At 38.6% G+C, this 22,142-nt stretch overlaps 1 long non-coding RNA gene across 2 annotated transcripts in view; it reads right to left on the bottom strand.

Moving 5' to 3' along the window:
* The window catches only part of LOC309891928, a 119,884-nt gene that overhangs the window by 76,313 nt on the left and 21,429 nt on the right, over window positions 1–22,142 (bottom strand). The window contains exon 1 of one of the 2 annotated variants that reach the window (XR_014319572.1): window positions 17,307–17,400. The exons of the other annotated variant lie outside the window; for it this stretch is intronic. This is a non-coding gene — a long non-coding RNA (uncharacterized lncRNA). Of the gene's footprint in view, window positions 1–17,306; window positions 17,401–22,142 lie in introns of those variants that run through there. 2 annotated transcript variants of the gene reach the window in all.

Below are 22,142 nucleotides of genomic sequence, written 5' to 3'. Positions count from 1 at the left end.
TGGAGCAGACAACAAAGGCAGTGCCACCTACCTACCTGTAGCCAGTAAGATAGACATGAATTGTGACCTACTCTAACACCTCCGAAGCTTCAAGAGTGACTTCAGCATGTCGGGTACCCACACTGTCAGCTGGCAATGTCTAGAAAAGGACTTCAATTTGGGTTATGATAAATGGCATAACATGATCACTGGATTATTCAGAAGATAACTCCTGAGCTGAATGGTACAAGGCCTAAAGGCAGGAGGAAAAACAGAATAAAAACTGTGAGAACTTAGAAAGAACTGTTTCCTATTTTAACAATTTTCAAAGCAGATGTTTTCTGGAGGTGCAATCGAAGAAAGCTTGCCATAGATGACAAGAATGTTATTTCTGACACCTCACCACATATAAAAGTTCTTGCTGGAATCAATTTATCAATAAAATGTAAAACACTGATTCTAATATTGAAGTTTGCATATGAGAAATATATTGCCATTATGTGTTCCAAATAATAACTAAAGCTGTATTAAAAACCCACACATCCTTCTTTGTTATCATCTAAATGAACTAAATAAAGAAAAATATTAAATCAAATAGAATGCTAGTGAATAGCATGTGTTGGTTGTGATAGAAATATTAATGTACTATTTATCAGTTATTTACTTTATCCTTGCCCAATCCATCTCACTTCCACATATTTGTGGTCATTACAGTAGTAAGACTAGACTTTAATATGGAAAAAAGAATTAAAAGGTAAAGAGCAGAAGGGTGTTTTGAGCTTGTGCCTTTTTCTACAAAAGCTTTTTGAGACAAGATTCCATATCTGGTTATTCATGTCTCTCTCTTCTGTCATATAGACCTGCTTGTTCTTGCTGCAAAATCAAGTTTACATGACTGGATGATTTTTTTCTTCCTGTAATGGAAAAGACAGACATTAACTCATCCCTCTCTTTACATAGATTTATTATGTTCAATAATTGTCTGTTATTATTACTGTACATTGTAATCTATTTCTAATGAATCCCTCTTGGTTATGGTGAATCAAGTCTTGCATAATAAATTCTAATCTGTTAGTCATTATCTTTGTTAATATTTTACAGTCTACATTTATTACTAAGATTAAGAAATAGTTTGTACAGTCCTTGGTATTTTCACTATTTTTAAGTGCTATCTCTTGTAATTAGTGTTCTCTTTGAATTTGCCTTTATCTTCCTAGGTTAACAACCAGCAACACTGGAAACATCAATGCTTTCAGACTTTTTCCAAAGTCTTCTGCTGGGAAACACAAGTTACAAAATTCCCATGTGTTTTTCAGAATGGGTGTATCTTCATGTGCAATATCAGCTTATCTGATGCTGCCTGGGTTCAAGCCCGCAAGCAGATGCATGGGACTGGAGCTGACAGAAGCAAACGTGGCTGAACACAATCACATCTGGGCATTCTCCAGTGATTTCTCTTTTTCAGCCCTGGAAGAGAGAGATTTCTTTGGGGGAAGTAGTAAATCTGCTCAAGCTGTAAAACTGCTTCCCATCTACTAGTTAGAAGGCTTGAGAGTGCACTCTCCAGTCTCCTATCTGTAATACCTTTTACAGTTACAAATGTCTTGGCATCTAGCTTATAACTGGGGAGCTATTATCACGTCTTGTAATCTCATTACAAAACAGCCCTCTCTGGCTTGATGCGAGTTAGCTACAGAAGAATTCACACCCTGCGTTACAATGCAGAGGGGTACAGTGCTCAGCTCCCACTTAGATGCATTGTAAGAGCTTGTTTAATGTCATGTCTGTGAGCATTACCGCACTGAAGTGAGGGAAGGGGCTGTTTCAGTTGGCTGAATAACTCCTGAACAGTATTATGTGTCTGAAGAAACCCCTTGAGTCCTTCACTGTATGTCCTTATGTGGTGGTGAAGACCTTTGAGCAGGAGGCCATCAGGGTTGCTTTCAGCAGAAAGGACCAGCAGTACCTTTGTCAAAGCTCTTTGTGCCATCAATAGTCTTCGCTATGGCAAAAGTTTAAGGGTGGATGAATGAAACACATTCTTAGACTCTCTACAAATGTTTATTGACCTTTGGCAATTAAATTGAGCAATTAGAATTAGTTGGTAAACTTTGGATGATAAGCAGTGGAAAACGATGACTTGTTCGATCTTTTAATGGGAACATATTTTGTTTGATTAAGTGTATTTGGAAGGTTTCCTTAGGGCACAATGGACTTGTGGCAAAAAAAAAAAAAAAAAAAAAAAGTAAGCTTTGTAGTAGACGAATCATTAGGTACTCACCCAAGGACCCACTCTGCTTTATTGGTGCAGAACCTAAATTTTTTATAATAGGCAAATATCTGGTCTGATATATGTACTAGTGAAAACATTCTGCCTGAAGGGGGGTCAAGCAACTTTTCATCACAGAAATCTTCAAAAAGTCTCAAAGTGAACTTGGTGAACTTGTATATGACCACTTGGATAAGCCCTTTAAGTTTTGCTCATTGTTTCTCCTGGATGTCTTCCTGAGAAGTGATCTGTTCTTAAGAACTATATCTCTTTGTGGCATTTGTCTGTGTTTTTTTTGTTTGTTTTTTTTTTTTTTTGTTGTTATTTGTTTTTGTTTGTTTGTTTGTTTGTTTTTAATGTTGAAGATCATTTTATATTTATCCTTTCCAAGTATCTCATAACCAGTTTCAATTTCTCCTTCTAATACACTCTGTAGATCAGCTTTCATTTGAACAGCTCTAAAATATTCTTAATATGAGGTCAGTATAACCCTTTCTATGGGGTTATTTCCAATTATTTGGAAACACCTTCTTCATAACTGATGCCCAATAAACATTATTAAACCAATTCAAGTATTACATTGAATAACTAATTCCTAGGCAGCACCTTCCCTGCTGGAGCAAGGAATATTGGTCTGACTTTAAAAACTGTGTTGCAAGCAGAGATGACTAGGAAACACTGGCTGTCTTTGAATGTGCAAAATATCCATCTCCTAAATCTGACATGTCAACATTGGTTTGCCACGGATATATCAATGAAGGGGAATTAATGAGTGAGAAAACTGAGGTCCCTTCCCCCACTTCATTTGTGACTCTGATCCGTGATTTATGTGCAAAATTCACTGTGGTGAGTTTAATCATCACTGAAAGGAACAGAAGACACCTGGCAGTGGAATGACAGCCTCAAGAAGTTGTGTGCAGCTGCTTTTCACTGCACTGTTGTACAGGCAAATATGCTCAAAAGGTTAGCTCTGAAAGCAACATACAGCCAAGCTTCCATTGCAGCCATTTAAGCAGCATTCCTTCAGCTGAAGGAGTTTTCTTTTCTACAAATGTATGCCATGCAGGTTATGAAGCTCCAAGGCTGATTAAGGCTTTTGGATACTTCCATAACATAAATGTTTACTCCAAACAAAACTAATCACAGCTGCTGCCCTGGTGGAAAAAGATCAACTATGGAAACCGTGAAAAAGAAAACCTGAAGGAGAGCAGATAGTAGTGTACATCTCGCCAAAAGATTTTCCACAACTGTGGAGTCTTCTCTGGCATTTGAGAATCATCCATAAGCACAAAAGTCTCCTGAATTTCCTGGGAAATTAAGTTTAGTGGCAGAAATGTAACTGGTGGCATCTTCTTTCAAGAACAGGAAATTCCAATAGATAACTACATAGTTATTATCAATTCTGTGGCGCTGTCTCCTTTTTCACAGGAAAATTGACAAATATATGAAGATCATGAAGATTAAATTAAAATTCAGAAATTAAAAGCTATGCATTTTTTTTAAAGAGCAAATTACATACAGTTTTCATATTTAGGAAGGAGGGAATAGATGTGAGAGAGACAAAACACTAAGGAGGAAAGGAGAACAGAGGACAGGAACACCACCCCAGACAGAAAAAGCAAACCAAAATATAAAATGCTAGAGTTGTGTAGACTCTGAGATAGGATATACACCCAGTGGAGAGCAAGAGTTAGGAGAGGCACTTCAGAGGAAGACAGAGGTTTCCTATTCACTTTGAAGTGGGGAAGAAAGACAGAAAAGGTTTCCTGTCTTCTTTCAATGGCTTCTCAATGGGAGAAGCCATTGAAAGAATAGTGGAAAAGAAGGAAAACTGGAGGAAGAGAGATCAGAATTAAAGAGGAGAATAAATAGCAAAGTTCATTTCCAGGCAAAAGAGAAATGAAAGGGGAAGGAGGTAGAAAGCCAACAAAGAATAGAAGGTAAAAATAAAAGCATCAGAAGGAAAAAGTCACTCATACGTGTGGCTACTGAAAGCCATTGAAAATACAGTTCTGCAATCATCAGAAATATCTACCAGGAGACATCAAATATGTGTCTGTGCAGGAGAAAATTGGGAGATCTGCTTGCAGTTGTGAGATGAGCATGAGGGATTTCATTGATAGCCATGGGAAAGAGGACAGCCCGTATGTTTCTACAGTCTTCTGAGATGAGTCTCACATTTCCCCCTCTGTGAGAATAATGCACTCACTGGTTGCATATATGGACACATGAAGAGTATGCAGATGTGTGCACACATGCACACACAAAGTATAGCATTTAGAAATGCTTGGATTGTTTCCAAGGTAGTTGAACAAAATGAGGCTAATAAAATATAATTAAACATTAATTACTGTAACTATCAAAAATAATTGACTTGTACAAAGCACAGCACTCCTATTAAAGAGGGACCTAAGGGTAATAAAAAACATATAGTATTCTGTAACGCAGACATAATAATTGCTATGAAGCAATTAAATTTATAGGCAACTGTTAAAATTCTTTTGTGACTATTTAAAAGTGTGAGCACAGGACAGATTTGGTTCAAAATTGTCTACTATAAAGCAGTCTTGGTATTAATAAGGAGTAAACATTACCATTTAAAAATCAAACCAAAGGTGCACTGCTGCTTGAAGTAAATTTGGGGTAAAGCTGGCTGGAGCTGTCATAAAAGTGTTGTTGATTGTGTCCCAACAAGTCATTCTTCTTCTGCCAGCCTTTCTTTCTAAAAATCTTCTGAGCATGAGAGAGACAGAGCTGGCAGATGAAAGCACTGGAGTTGAGATCTTCAGCTGGCATTAAGCTACATGACTTCTCTCATTTCCTCATGCCTTGCTACCTTTTAACTGTGAAAGAAAGAAGCATCCTCGAAGCAGGCAGAACTGGGGAAGAGGCACAGACTGGATGAACCAAGGTCATGGTAAATGAAAGAGAGCCTGAGTAAAGAAGAGTATTTCATCGTCAAGAAGAGCTGAAGAGGAGCTGTAGATGGAAACAGTTCATGGCGAGGACCATCCCTACTTGCATTTCAGTGTTTTGACTTCAGACTAGTGCTAGTCTGCTTCTATTGACTGAGTGCCCATTAATGTCTGGGAATGCATGAGGCATGGTGCTGGAGCAAAGTTTTGGTTTAGTTTCATGTGAAAGCAATCTAGTTTGCACACTCTAACACTACTCTGAGAGGTGAACCGAAGTCTGGTAAGTGGAGACGACCAAGAGATTGACTTCAGAGCCACTCCTGATTCTACCTAAAGCTCCAGTGTAGATGAAACTGAAAAACAAAATGATGCTTTTTAATCTTAACTTTAACTTTCAAGCTGTAAGATAGGTTTTTCATCCCCTTGTGAAGGGCTTGTTTTCTTAGCTTGCCTTCAAGAAAATAGAAGTTGAGTGTTTACATGGAAGGCAATCTTCTTGAGTAAGAAGTTAGGGACAGCGCTAGTGGGCAGAGCACAATGAGAAGGGGCACAGATAACTATGAAGATTGCATGAGTTCATTCTGCAGACAAGTGACGCCAACACACTGCACACAGCACTTACATGTGTTCCCACCATCAGAGTGCTTAGTCTCTCCCTCTGCATTGGCTTGTCTCCTTTACTTTGGCTACAGCTGAAATTCAACTGTTATTTTGCTATTCACCTCTCTTCTTTCTAACTTTATCTCATATGTTCTATTTAAATGGAAAAGTTTTGTTCCAGCCCACATAGAATAAAAGAGCTAGAGTGGAAACAGACAAAATGCAGAGCATGAAAGTTCATTTTCTTGATCCTATCCCTAATCAGGGAAATGAGATGTGGAGAACATTTTAGAAAAAGGAAAAAAAGTACATTTGACATACTTAGACTCTCTTCTCTCTCTGCTGTTAGTGATGGCAACAGCTTGATGAGTTAGTGACTTTACACACTTTAAGAAAATGCTGGCATTCTTAAACAACATAACTATTAAAAAGAAGACAAATTTTTAAGGCAGATGTAATATAGCATTGTGAGTCAGTGGAGATGCCACAACGTGAAATATACTTGGCATATGATGCCTTCACTTGTTCTGCAGGGAAAATATTATATGTAGTAAAGTAAAATCAGTCAAAATGGCAAAGAAATGACACTGCCATCTGAGACATTATTATTATTATGTTCAATTTACTATAGCCCACCAATCAAACTTGCTTCTATCAACCACCTCTGCTTTTAGGACATTCATTTATTTGTTCATTCATTCATTCGAAGAAAAATGTGCCAGACCTAGGACCAACTAAGGGGCTAATAATATCCAGTTTTTGGTTGCTGTCTCTTGGACTAAGTGCTAAATCATATCATATCACATCTTTACATTGCATTACATTACATTGTGTTACATTAGAATGATAAGAAAGTGAAGAAAAGTCATTTCTATTTGTGCTGTTCTTTCAAAATTTTCGATGTCATGCTATGCCTTTCTGGGCATGCAGCAGGTTGAGCTGCTTCTAAGCTATAAATATTTCTCTTACATAACCAATTAATCAGCTAAAAAGTCAAAGAAAGCAACTATTTTTAGTATAATATTGCTAGTCATGGTTCTAGAGTGTTGTTTTTTTTTTTTTCTTTTAAATAAAAAGACTTCATTCTGCAGTTCTTTCCCATCAATGTGTGGGACTGTGCCAATTCAAGCAACATTTCTGTATAAAAAGCACTGATTAATGATCCAGAATTCCAGGCAAGCTTTATTGTCTCAGTTTTGCTACTAGAACTGCTTGCAAAGTTTCTGCAAAAAGATTTAAGTTATTCATATACAACACCCAGAGTATTTTTCAGTCTTTGGCTCTTTCAGCCTAAAAAGAATGAACCAATCAAAGATTTTTGAAGAAAGATTGCATCTCCTAAAAAAAAAAAAAAAAAAAAGAAAAAGAGAAGTCTTTTTTTTTTTTTTTTCAGTGAAAAATGTTTTAAATACAAACATTTTACTAGCATTCACTCCTACTGCATATAAATTTGACTTTTAAATGTCTTTTGCTAACTAACCAGAGACAAAAATGATTATAAACTGTCCTCTGGAGCTAATCAAGTACTTCAATCTGGAACAACATAGTTTTAATTAATATTGAGGCTTTAATTCTTAATTTTTGAAAATATTTTTCTAACATTACAAATGCAAACTGTATCTCCAAACCATGTATTGAAAGAACATCAAGGTTTGAACTTAAAAGCTACAGGAATTAAAGTGATTTCCTTATTGGTGGAAGGAAGACAGAGTGGTAAAGCAAAATGTGGCTGAAAAATCTGAAACCCGGAATGAAAAATTTAATGTCAGATGGCTTAAGTTCACCTATTTCATATGGTTTCAAAACAGGATGCTGCTCTTGAATACATTGCATTTCTACCTTAAAATGAGAGTCAGTGGCTGCAATCCCTGGGCCAGTTAGTTTTGGATCTGGTTAACCAGCATCAGGGTTCGGTGCTATCTGAAGCCTCTGAGGCTCTCCCATCTGCTGACTGCCATTCAGGATGAACCTAGGTCCATACATCCTTTTTCATTTCTTCCCATCCCATGAGGAAACCTTGCTGTCTTACATTTCAAATTACTTTGGGGACATCTATGTGATAGCACATTCCAGCCCTACTGGATGTGAACTGCTGGATGTTCATAGCATGGAACTGGGGATGGAGAGGAGCTAAGATCTGGACAGCATGGCAGGCCCACTCCAGAGCATGGGGCTCTGAATCCAGATTTTTTTGTTTTCACACCAAAAAAATATTGGCGTTTTAGTGACTGTGAGGGTCTAACATTGATGTGAGGGAGGGATGAGAGTGCTCTCTGTCTCCCTACAAATGTGCACCAAGGTTAGAGGATATAACCCATTCCTAGCTATGGGCAACATCTACTCATTAATAATATCCACATGTATCAGAACACCCTAGAATGAGTTTCCTTTTTTTTTTTTTTTTCTTTTTTCTTCAAAATATGTTATTTTTTTTTATTTATTATTTTTTTTTCCTCTAGGATACAGACAATGTTGTAACAAGGAAGGTATTGCAGCTTTTCTTCAATCTATAAATGAGTCTCACATTAAACATGCATCTGTGTCATTCTTGAATGTGTATTTACAATGTTTTTTGTTTTTATTAAACATTATCATACACAACCAAATGGTCTGAAATTTTCTGTATTTATTTACATGTAGGGCTGGATTTAGATATGGGTGATTAAGTACACTAGGGGAAAAAAAATAAAAAAGAACAATGGATGACGAGGACAAAAAGGGCAAATAATTGTTTCAGTCACCGTGGAGTTTTTGAAAAGCAGGGCCTCACCACAGATAGCTTGCAGTTTTAAAAGGATCAAATGGCTCATGTTAGGTTAAGGGTAACTTTCATACAAAGCAAGATGTGAGTGGCAACGGATTGTGCTGTCTGGCTGCCAAGATTTATTGAAGATAAAGGCAGCAAGTTAAATCATTTTCAGGGGAAATCCACCTCAGGATCTGGGAAGTTCTTGCTGTGTCTGATACGTTTTCTACATCAGACGCACAAGAGATGAGCCAATCTTTGAAGAAGAGAGCTGTCTGTACGATACTGAGGAAGGCGAGCAGCAGGGCACTATGATAGCCCTGTCAAAACCAGAATTTTTCTTCAAATACAAATCCCATCTGGCAGCCGGGCATGTATGCCCTCTCATCCTGTCACAACCAACTGGGGCTGCAGCTCCAAGACTATCATGCCAGGCAATATGCAATCTTGTAATTAGTTTTATGGGAAAACCCAACAATCAGAAATTCTCTGTCTTCTCTGCAGCAGTTGTTATTCTTTTCCCAGAGAAACTGGAGACAAATATCACTTTCAGCTATGCTAAATTCTTAACAGAAGAAGTGAGGATAACTCCGCAGAGTGCAATGAAAATGTTTTAAAAATGCAAATAAGGAGTGACATACAACAGAGAAGAAGGGGAAAGCTTTTTCCCAGGGAACATCAGCTCCATTATTTGAATGTAATCCCAATACATTTATAATAAATCTGTTTCCTTGAACAATTCCTCTTCTTTTTGAATGACCCTTTAAAAATAGTGATGGATTATAGTAGTACTGTCTTAACTGTTGACTTCTCTGTATGACTAACCCAATTGCATTATTGAAATATGTTTAAAATTAATATATTTCCCACAAAACTGGACAATAATAAAAATTCTGGTAATGTGAGAAAAGCCTTGCATATTTGTCTTAATCTCACCAAATTTAAACTTGCTTAACCCAGGTCCTTCTCTTCAAAATGCACCCAGTGAATGAGGGAGTTTTTTAAACTCTGTGATTAAAAAGAAAATTATTTCTTCAAAGCCAATTTATAAGACATTGCTGCTTCAGTAAAACTGAACTGAGCCAAGATGACTGCATGTTAAATTTCGCCAGTGTAGTAAAAGTGATGTCAAGAAATAAGAAGAAATACCATCATCATGCTCATTTAATGGATAAAACATGAAGTGAGCAGCAGTGGAGATAAGCACCCTGGAGGCTGTTTGGTTTGTCACGACGTGCGCACACAGTAATCCCTGACAGTCCTTCTTGGTAAAGAGTTATTTTTTTTCCCCTCGCTTTTTGCTAATGCAGAGCAAAGCTGTGGTGATTGCTGCTTACTAATGCATTAGACTTTTAACAGTGTAAACATGAAGGCAGTAATTCATAGAACACTAAACTTGAAAGACATAACAGACGTGTAAAGTTAATTTGATTTACAGCATAATCAGGAGCAGAGTTCTTTTGCTTTTTCCTTCCAGTCTAAATATGAGCCCAGAAAAAAAACAAATTTCTGCTTCCCTGCAAACCCAAGCAGCTTCCGCTTACTTGTATTATGTGAACATAAGAACAGTCAAATTTCCCCCAGACCTCCATGCTCTTTGGGAGAATCAGTAATTTTGCTCTGCAACTTGTATGTGTTACACTGCCATTATTATCATCGTCATTTGTTTACTGCTGGAGAACTTTTAATACACCAGGTGGTTCCCAAACAAAAAGCAGATGCTACCTGGATTTGAGACTCTTAAAGACTTTAGACAGAAAGACAAATAAAGGGTGAGGAAACAGGTAAAACCATATAAACAAGCATTTAAAAAATAAAAAATACACACACAAAACCAAAACAAAACATGAACCACACAAGTAATATTGCTTATACTATGGTCACAATCAGTCAGCTACTTTCCTCATGTCAAATGATGCTGTTAAAATAAACAGCTCTGATTCTGCCTGTCTTATGACTGCTGGCCAGTTTCAAGCTTGATTGCCTGGGCTTCTTCCTTCCTTGCTACAAGAGGTTGTTTCCATTTCCCACCCCAAGCATTTCTCTCTCTATCCAGCCTCCACATCCCACCCCATCACATAAGGCCCTGCACCTCTGCAGTGGCCAAACTCAATCCTCTGTAGTATAGAAATCCTGAGTTGACTGTGATTCTTCCCTTGGTCCAACAAAGCACCCAGGGCCCTGAACCCCACCATGCTTGCAGCATGCCACTGTGCTGGGCCAACCTCTTAGCTCAGCAGCAGGAGAAGGAGAGGAGGGGACCATGGGGATGTGGAGAAACTCTTGGGGTAGGGAATGGAGACAACCAAATCTAGCTGGCTGCCATGGGGCCAAGCACACAGAGCTGCAGGCTGGGGATGAGTCTGAAGCATTTCCAAGGGGAAAATTCCCAAAACACTTTACCATAGACTTTAACTGTTCCCAGTGTTTTGGAGAGAAGCCACAGGTGGGATATATTGTGCTACCATGCATCCACTATGAGGTGCCTCAAGGACACTGCCCTGAAGGGTCCTCATTGTGTTGGACACAGATTGCTCAAAAAAAGACTGTGAGTGGGATGTAGCTGGTTGCACTAATCCTGGACAATATGAAGACAATATTAGGGGGCAGCTGAAGCTCCTGAAATAAATAAATAAAAATAAAATCACTGTCTTTCTTACGTGGAGCATGTACGCTATAGAAAAAACATTTCCTTACATTTCTCTTTTCCCCGTTCACTGACCTGTCATGCTTTTTCCCCAAGTAAATAATCCACCTGCATGAATTTAAGTTTCTGTGAGGCAGATAACACAGACATAGTATACTCAAACATACATCCTTTTGGATACTGCTGAGATGGTTTACAGGGTCACTCTCCAAAAATTCTATAGACAACAGTTTGTGATCATTCCTGGGATAAATGCTCACCAATCTTCTTCTGCACCTGATGCACAAGGTACACATAACAGAAATAAAGAAAAGAAAAATGTACCTCTGCACATGTGCCTGCTGATGATTAAGCAGGTATCAAAAGAAAACAGGACTAAGCTTGGAGGAATTTACACAATCAGAAGCATACAATATGGCATAGAGCCCCACAAGAATATTTTTTTAAAAAATAAAAATAATTAAAAAGAAAAAAAAACAGTCAGTGAAGACATTAAAACAGAAGGCTGCAAAATGGAAAACACAGATAGCTTTGTCTAATTCAAAAGTGTCATCATGGAGGACAAAGACTGCTCCAAGGGGACTGTGAGGAGGACAGGGCTGGCACCACCGCCCTGGAGAAACACGAAGCCTATGTGGAGAGACAAAGGACTCCTGAGATGTAAAAACAAAACCATTCTGCACACATGCTCTCCCAGCTGCTCTATACAACAGAGACATGGACTTTTGAGAAAGCCACCAGGCAAGGACTTCCAGCCTCTGAAATGAATTGTTTCCAGGGAGCTGAGGGGATGTCAGGAGAAGTGAGATAATTGTGGGAAGGAGAGTCTCCAGCATGGTAATTGGGAGGAATTGTGAGCTGTTGGGCATGCTCGCCAGATGAAGGACAACTCTTGCAAAACTGACTGCATCCTTTGGCCTGAAAGGTTTAGTCTGTCAAGTGGCAAGATGATGTGGCAGAATGTTTTGGCAGCACACAAGGCTGGGGAATCACCATCTCCATGGCCCCATTGCAAGAGGTGCTGGCAGGCAACCCTGGACAAGGTTCAAGCAGCATCTTCTGAGCACAGCTCCTAGGTGTGCACAGCCAGCAGCGCCCTGTTTACACAAACCAGCACGCACACAATTACATGACTTCAGTGCAATAAGCATTTTCCAGCCTGAAGAGAAATTAAATCTCCTGCGCCACTGTATGTGGCATTTCATTCATCAGTTTTTCCAAACGGAAGACTTGTCATATAAACAAAATGAGTGCATGTGTCGTTTTACTGCTTCTGAATGCCCTGCGAGAGAAACACAGCAGAACTCACACTATTTATCAAATTCATGATAGGGCAGGAAGGTATTTTTGTTGCCTACCCTAAATATCCTCTGTTTCTGCTACTTTCTCTGCTCTTAGTGACAGCAAATGTCATTTGACAGAGACCAGAACATACGTGCTGTTTTCCCATCTCCAGCCTTGCTGTTTCCTTAAAAAAAAAAAAAAGCACAAGGCTGAGATTTTCAAGAACACCCTTGCTGAATTCAACCTACCTCTATAGGTTGAATTTGAGTCAGTGGGAATTTAGGTCAGTGCTGAACCTTTTAAAATTCTTACCATGTATTTACAATTATTCTTTTACGGGTTTACTTAAAATAATAGCTGTGTATAACATACTCTGTATATATATATGCAAGACACTCTTTCACCTTTCCTGGCAGATAATGATCCTCCAAAACACTTGCCTCTGTGAGACAAGCAAATGTATGATCCACTCTGTTTATCTACATTTCATGAAGAAAGGAAGTGAAGGAAAGGAATTGTACAGAAACCACACTGTGCTTGAGAAAGGCGATCAAGAAAAGAAACAGACAGTCTAAAGGATATTGATGAATCTTTGGCTCCTCTACAAAATACAACATTTTGGGAAAACACCGCTCAAAATAATGTGCATTAGAACTTTCAGTGAAATTATCTCATTTGACCACAGGCACCTGACACAGACATAAGTATGCTTCAGATGACATTAGTTCACTTAAGAGGAAGCTGTTAGAAGTACATTCATATTTGATAATAACTATGGAGCCAGTTTTATGCATAGCAGCTGGAACGAGGCAACTTGAATTAATAATGTACATCTCGAGCTCCAGCTCAGGGGCTGTCTGAATAGGGACCGTGTTTTCAGAGTCTGTCTTGCAGTAGTATGTAACTTCTCAAAAACACCATGAACCTCAGACACACAGCTCCCACATGGGGGTCCCCTGGTGTTCTTGGTTTCTGTCAAGCTGTGTGGTTCCCCAAATGCTCACCAGGATGGGAGGACGGGGAATGATGCTATTGGGTAAATGAGGTGGGAGCAATTACTGCTGGGCCTCCAGAGGAGCCAGGGACTCCGGGCACTTCCTATGTCCCAGTTGGAGGAGCTGCTCCCTGGCGTGTCCTGGGGATGTCATTGCCTTCCCACCCAGGATGCCTGGCATCACCTCTCTGGACACCCAGAGTGTCACAAGGAGCATCTTTAATTTTGCAAACACCAAGCGTCAATGCTTTTGCTGTGAGAATTCCAATTAGAGAGAATCTACTTTATCTGGATTTTAAATAGCCTGTTCTGAATAGGAACAAAAATAATCTTTGAAATGTCAAAACTGCAAAATGGAAACTCAAGGTTTCACCCAGTTCTTTTCTTCAACCACTGCCTGGTTTGAGAGGGGGATTTCTGCTGTGCTCTTGTAGAGTGATTTGACATTTCCAGACCATTTCCAGTGGAATTAAGATGTCACTCCCTCAAAGACCAACCTAATCTCATCATTTACAATGGGCAGAGCAAGGACTGCCACATAAGATGTGAATGAGCCACTTGCAGTTGCTTTGCAGCAGCATTATCGGTACACCAGCACCATTATTCAGAAGTGGTAATGACTGTCATACCTGGCCTTAATATCACTACCAAAATACACCCTTAACACGTGCTGTGAAAAAAATCACATCAGCTCCAAGTCTGCCCAGAAAATGACCCAAAGAAAGATGTACAGTTTGCAACCCCCTCAAGTCTCATTCCACATACCTTATGTATTTTTCAAATGCTCTGGAGTTCCCTTGACCTTCAGATGCTGTATACTGATTGCTCAGTGAAGTTAAACCTGCTCCTCTCAGCATCCTCCACCAGCGCTCATCCCTGGCAGAACTTCTATCATCCCTTGTCATCAGCTACATAAGCAACTCTCAGAAGTAAGCCCTCTCCTATGTTTTGTAGCTTATCTCTACGTTAGTATTAACTGAATGAAAACATAGATAAAGGAAGGATTTTTATAGATACCCTATTAACGGAAGCTACTTACTCATTGAATGCAAGCTTTCTTAAAACAAGCTCTGAAAGGATCATTTCCCCTCTCCCACTCTAATGAAGTGCTGCTAATACTGCTAATTCAGACTGGATGAATTTACCCTTGGTTGAATCCAGCACAAGTCTCATGTACTTTGAGGAAGGAGGACAAGGAGGAGGATTAAAGAGCTTTTAAATGGTGTTTAAAAGGCCTTGTCATAACTCTGCTGAGGGAAGGAGGAGTTTTATCCACTATTTATTATTATTTTTTTGCCATTGTTTATGTGTATATTTTTGGGTCTGGATCATGTCAAGGTTGTTAGATAACCTTTGCCTATTTTGTAGCATTTAATATTTTTGGAAAACATTATCTGGGGTAATAAATATTGCAAAAACATGACACTCTCTCAGTCTTTTTCTTTCTGTCTTAATTTAAAAGCAGTTTTGATTGAGGCTGGTCTTATGTGTTTTTGATTATAAATAAGCATTTTGTTCCCTCCTTTGGAATTTTTTGGGGCTTTTGTTTCAAACTAGATGCTTCCTTTGTTTTCTGTTTATGAAACCTTTAACAGAAAATGATTACTTCATGTATGGGTCTTTGGTGGCACATAGAGCTTCTGCAGATATTATTTTAATTAGGTTGCTTGGTTCCATTTCATGTTTAAATGGCTGTGGCATGGACCTTGTGTTGTGATCTGCTGAATGGGAGGGAAAGTCTGCTGAGGATTCTTCCCTTCTAGAGGTAGTGTATTAATGAGACATTTTCTTAATAAGAGCCTTGCATCAAGTCCTGTAATCAGAACACGAGAGACACCCAAACCAGCAGAAACATTCATTAATTCCAGAAAGCCGTCATTTCTGCGTTGCATTTAAACATTATTCCAAACAGAATTTAACCTTTGCAGTGATTTGGGGTGAGAGCATGTTTATGTATTATTGTGAGATATATAGTTAGTTAAATTTATTGTGTCGCATAACAATTGTGCTTCCTATCTTTAAGGTTAGTTTTTCTTTAGAAACATAACTCCAAACATGCTAGATATAAGGCTGCAGTACCTTGGAGTAAAGAAGCAATTTAGTACAGGGCTTTAAAATTTTTACCTGATTGTTCTTCAGTTTTCCCTAACCAAGACTGAGAAATTAATTGGTGTCTGACTTTATACAATAGATTGAAATAATTCTAATTTAACACCTGTGAACTCATTATTGAGTCTTTCCAAGCAGAGAAATAAGTGTGTTATTCAACACTTCTGACACAGTGGTGCAATATGATCACACCGTATCCATCTAAGCTCTCTGGGAAGAGAAGCCTAAAACATTAATTAAAACAAAACCCAGCCATATACCTCATCATACTGCTGTAGCTAGAAGATAAAATCCTCCAGGGAGATAGAGAGACTGATCTACAGACTATTAACCCAAGTTCTCTTTTCTGTGTTCACCAACTGATTGTATTAATACCCCTTAAGGAATTAAAAGTAAGCGAAGAATAAACAGCTCAGAAAGATATACCTTTTTTTTTTTTTTTTTTTTTTTTTTTTTTTTTTTTATCTACATGCCATCATTTGCAAAGCAAGAAGAGCATGATAACAGAAATACGTTATACTAGTGTTATAATCACCATTGGATTAGGTTGCCTTATACAAACATTATGATATTTTTAGCAAGTGCCAGTGTACATAAAATAAGTAAAATAAAAATGCCATTAACATTCCCCAATATGTCATGAATGGGAGAATAAAATTAAGTTTTTATCACCAGATTTCATAAGGGTCATTTACTTGCACCTAATCCAAAATAGTCACTGTAATCATTTCTTGCTTTTGTGAGCTCACAGCTTTTCAAAATATTTACCATTTTGGCTAAATTGGTTCACATTTGGCCTTATCTGATAAATTACTTCAGTTAAATCTCTTAAGACATCTTTAAAGTCTCAACAAAAGTGAGTAAATATGGTGTATTACTGTTTTCTGAACAGGGAGAAAGACCTTGAAACACTGCTGCTAAACATGAAGAGCATTTTTATCAATGGCAGTAAGCACTCGTGACTTGGGAAAACTACAGTCAAAGTGGTTTAGAACAGCACAATAAGGAACAAAGCATAATATTTCCCGAATGGTGTGTGTATTCATATACAAATACTGTCTGTCAAAAGTGCCCAGAAATAAAGAAGCTTACTTAAGAACAGAGGTAGCTATGTGCAAACCCACTGGCAAAATACATTTATCAGATCTACAGGCAAAGGTGAGCAAGTCAATCAGCTGCAGAGCAAAGACTTATTTTCTGCAAACCAAGTACTACCTGTCAGTCTCCCTTACGCTTCTCTGCAGCGATCAAGGTTCATTTGAACAATCTGATTTGTGCACGAGACATTATAGATCAAATTTGCCAGTGGTACAGAGTCTCCTCTATTTATTCTTTACAGAATAAAATAACTACTGAAATGACCTAGAAGTTCCCCTTCTCTCACTCAAACAAAATGAATTTCTTGGGAATAATGGGCCTGATTCTCATTATCACTAAACCATGCCTCTCCTCCTTCATCCTGACAGTGAATCTCTTTACAGTGAACGTAATGGAATTTAAATTGCAATTTCTACACTAATTTTAGGGCTCCTTTATAATGCCAAAGCAAGATAAAGAGACCATACCATAAATAAGAATAAGGCCATATATAGCTCATATTGATCCACCTGCTTCCCACTTTTTGTTTTTCCAGTGCATTATGCTTAGGAAAACAATTTAAAAGATTATATTTTTTTTAACCCAAGCTGGGACTTTCAAAATTAAACTCTCAAAGTATGCCAGGTCTGGTGGGTTTGGGTTTTGATCCTGGGCACCCAACATACCCTCATATCCTGACGTCCTCCCCAATCCAGCTGTGGCACTTCTTGGGTCACAATTCTTGCTTGAAGAAAAGTCTCATGCTGTGCTAAAGCCACAGAAACTTCCTTCTGTTGCGAGTAACTAAAGCAGCAGAAAAAGCAGCCAGGGTAACACAAAAAGCATCAATTTCCCAAACAAGAGCCCCCTCAGGTTTTTATACTTTTTGCAGAAACCTCCCAGTTTCATTTGATATCAGCAGTGATTTCTGGGTGTGATGATGAATCAATGAAGAACATCAGGTCAGTGCCTATAGGTAAGTATTTAGTTTCCCAGTTTTGGAAAGACTGGGCCTTGTCTTCAAACAGTAATATTGTGCAGCAGTACACGCTCCCAGCACTGATGTTGGAACACCATTGTGTACATCTCTTCTTCCACCCTCAAGGAAAATAAAGTAAAATTCTACAAGCAAAGCCACATTTTTCCAGCTTTTCCAGTGCAGAAATAACTATCTGAGCAGCAAGATGAGCAGTTCTTCCAGTGATGGAAGCAATTTGTGTGGCCAAAATGCTAGGACTTGGTTTACTAAGTTTATTCCAGATGACACTGACGACCAAACTGCAAGTGGTTTTTTGAAAAGACAATTAAACTGGTTTTCCCCTAAAACTTAACCTAGGATTTACTGAAGTGCTACCAAAGCCATGCACTTCTCTAATGCATTTTTCATCCTTGTTGTCTTCAATATCTTTAGTTTTACACCTCCTCTGCCTGATGCGGTATTTAAGACTCCTGGCTCCGGGAAGCAATACTCTATCTTGGAAAGAGAAGGCAGCCACTCCAGTCAAGGTGGAGAACTCCAAGCACAATGGCTACTGTATCCAGTTCTCCAGTAAAAGAGAGACATGGATATACCAGAAAGAGTCCAATAGGAGGGCCACAAAGATGGTCAAGGACTGGGGCAGCTCTCCTCTGAGGAGAGGCTGGGAGTGCTGGGGCTGTTCAGCCTGGACAAGAGGATGCTCAGGGGGATTGCATCAATGTCTGTAAATACCTGAAGGGAGGGTGTAATGAAGATAGAGCCAGCCTCTCGTCAGTGGTGCCCAGTACCCAAACAGGCTCTGGGCACAAACTGGCCCCCAGGAGGCTCCCCCTGAGCCCCAGGAGCACTTCTGTGCTGTGCGGGTGAGGAGCCCTGGCACAGGCTGCCCAGAGAGGCTGTGGGGTCTCCTCCTTGGGGATCTCCAAAAGCCGCCTGGAGATGGGCCTGGGCAGCCTGCGCTGGGTGGCCCTGCTGGAGCAGGGTTTGGGCCTGGTGGCCTCCAGAGGGCCCTGACAGCCTCAACCACTCTGGTTCTGTGATTCTGCGTCCCTTATATCTGTACTAAAGAAAATGGCAGTGGCAGTCTGCCCTGTGCAATGCAAATGCTGTCCTGATGCTCTTGGAAAGGTGCCAGTGGGTTCCCGTGGGGTAACGGTGAAGCCTTTTGTATTTGCTTCTATGGTATACTAAACAACTGTATTCTGGGTTTACTGCAACACTACCTCAACAAATGCTCAAGAAATTAATCACTTCCTAACTTCTCTGTTAATTATTTATTTTCATTGTCACCTTTTCTTTAGGAAAAAAATGGGTGCATTAAATAAGGGAATGTCTCATCAAGTACACACAATGCAAAATTCAGACATGGAGACTTATAACTATGGGAGAACACAGATGAGAAATATTCAAGTAAGAGTTTAACAGTGATACAGAATTTAATTCTGTAAGATACCCTAGATTTCTGATGGGAATACTTCACAAATGAAAAACACTTTTCAATTTAAATTAAATTAAATTTCCAATTAAGTCACAGAGAGCTGTACTCCAGCAGGAAAACCTACTAAAAATCACATATTTCTTGGCCATGAATTAAACATTTAGTATAGTTCAGTCTACACCCAGCATAGGAAGGACAAAAAATACCTTCTGAGTTCCTCCACTCTTTTATTTTAAACCATATGTTTTATAATGGAAAGCTTTCTTATATTCTGACATAAGTTTAAGCAAGATTTTCTTCATTATACAGAGTTACAGCTGTAAAGTTTACTTTGGAAAACAAATCTGATAAGCAAGCTACTTGTGTCATAGAGTTTGATACGTTCATAAATATTTAAGATATTTTATGCAATATGCCCATCAAGTGACAGGCCAAAATAGCTCCTAAGATTTTAGCATGAATTAAAAATGTGAAAGTAATGGGTTTTCTGGGTTAGCAGCTGAAGTGAAAATTGTAAGAAAAACTGTTCTTGTTTGAGCTGAATATTTTTGTTTTGTTATTTCTTTAAAAAGGAGAAAAGGAATAGTAAATTAATTATACTACATCAATCAAAACATTTTATTTGATTGGAAATCAAATGCTTAGATTTTATATTTTTATCTCCTGAAAAAGTAAGAAATGAAGCAAAATTTTGAATTGAGGGAATTTTTTCACATTAAACTTTTGAAATATTTGACTTTGGAATTTTGGAATTAACAATTTCAACATTTCTCAGTGTGTTTGTTGTTGATGTTCTTGTTGTTTTGTTTTCCCTTCCAGTGAAAGCTCTTACTTCTGTTTGGCTCCATACTAACTGCTTTGGAGAATCTACTATTCACAACAAGAAAATTAACCTATCTGTATCAATAACATACCAAGCTAAAACAAAATCCAAACCAAACCAACCAAACAAACAAAATACCACAAACAATGAAACAACTTGACATGAGTGAGAAATTTACCTTTGCCTCCAGTGGAGCCAGGACTTGTCCTATTTTCCTTATCTACATATTAAAAATGATGTCCTTTTGCTTGAAATAGCTGAGAAGAAACCTGATATTCAAACAGATCTAAATTCTGAATCTACATTGATGTAGATTTTATACATTATGCACTTTTCTATACTCCTTCATTCTTTGAACTGTAGCTCCAGGAATTATGTAGTTGTAGGAATCATTTGGGAGAAAAATGTCATGTTATCCAATGAAAAAAATCCTGACAAACACATCCTTGCACTGACAATGAAGCTTGCAAAATAGCCAATGTTATAAGAACATCCCACATGGGGTGGGGTGATGAAGGTGAGTCCTGGGGTAAGTCTGTGTGGACCTCCCTCAGGGACACAGGTCTGCCTCCTATCTCTTTTTTGGATAAATGTCTTACTTGTGGGAACATAGGGCAGTGAGGTAGAGAAGCAGGAGAAGCAGGCAAATGTTCCACTTCTTCATCAGTAGCCCTGGGGGTCTGCTACCAAACTGCTGATTTGATCAGCAGGGACCAGGAATGGTTTCTTCTCCAAATTCCTGAGAGAAGACGTTTCTAACCAGCGTGTACTAGGGTGTTGAATACAGGGCATCTTTTTTCCTTATCTTGGCTGACAGCCAATAAGTTACCAGACAGCAGGAGGTGACATCTCTAGTATGTCTTTAAATCTTTTCTCTGCCTAAATGGGAAGAAGCTATCTCCCTTATTCTCACACTAACTCATCTAGGGGGTCGAAAGATTCCTCTGCCTCAAGTGCTTTACACCCACATGCATTGATCCAAATGCAGTATCAGACATTTGTTTTTATACAGAATATATTTGAAAATGTTTGCCAATATAAAAGTAATTTTTTAATTTTTTTATTCAATAAGGAGAAAACATAAAAAGTTGGAACAGACAACGTCTCTGGGGAAGATGCCTTTTAAGAGAATTTTGTCACTTTGAAGTGTGATTACTTGAAGTATTATAGCGCAATTTCACAGTGCAATTAGTATCATATGCACCTCTTCTATTAAAGTACCCTCTGTAACATATGCTGAAGTCATAAGTCATAATTCACTGTATCTCATTTTCAATTTACTGTGTCAGCAAATTTCAGTGACATAATGCTAGGGAGCAACATTTCTGTATATTTATTACTGTAATCATGATACTAAAGTGTGAAGACACCTTGCTAAAACCTATAACCTCTTGTAAACGGTGCTTTTTTGAGGGGGGAGGAAAAAACACTAAGTGACTAATATGCAATTCACAACTACAGGTTCAGTGACTACTGTTCAAACCTACAGTAATTATTTAGGTATGCAACAGGCTCTGCACAGCAACAATACAAAACAGAGAAAGCTGGGAATTTATTTCACTAACTGTAGACATCAACACATAACCTAACTGCTCTACTTTCCTTTGCTGGTCAATGGAGAGAATTGCATGCTTTTAAGGATTTCTCATATTCTAACTGGACATTTGGGAAGGTCAGATTAATTGCAACCCAAAATAGTTCATTCAAATGAGTGCAATGGGAGCCTTGATTCACTAGGTTCACATGACCATGTCTATACGTGAAACACCTAATGCCAGGTCCAACGAGAAGACAAGACATAGACAAAACAGAAATTCATGGAAGGCACCTTTTAAATGTAACTTCAGTGGAAAATCCAGACCTTCCTCCCTTCTCAGGTTACTTCCTTATGACTCCTTCTGCCATCCCAACTCTCCTTCTCATGAAAACAAATGTTTAAAAAAAAATTTAAAAAAGCTTTTATATTCCACTAGTTTTATAACCTAGCAATAACATCTGGGCTTCCTGACAGGATACCAAGAAACTCTCCAAAGGAAGTCATGCGTAAAGAAAAATAAGGGGAACTGGAGAGATTAACAGCACAGTTCTCATGCTCAGGCTAGTGGGAGATATATATGTAGTTCAAAAGGGTAAAACTGGCAATGGACAAGTGTCTTAGAAAGCTCAGAAGAATAAAGCAAACTAGAACAATTTGTTAATTTTAGTACATGCCATTTATTCCAGATGATGCCTTGCAGTCACCCATCATGAAGGTGGCTGCTCTGGCAGCAAAGAGGCAGCGG

This window comes from Aythya marila (assembly GCF_965140915.1).
Source record: "Aythya marila genome assembly, chromosome: 1".
Taxonomy (NCBI): Eukaryota; Metazoa; Chordata; class Aves; order Anseriformes; family Anatidae; genus Aythya; species Aythya marila.
Note: the sequence above shows the minus strand (reverse complement) of the source record. Positions and strands in the feature narration are given on the sequence as shown.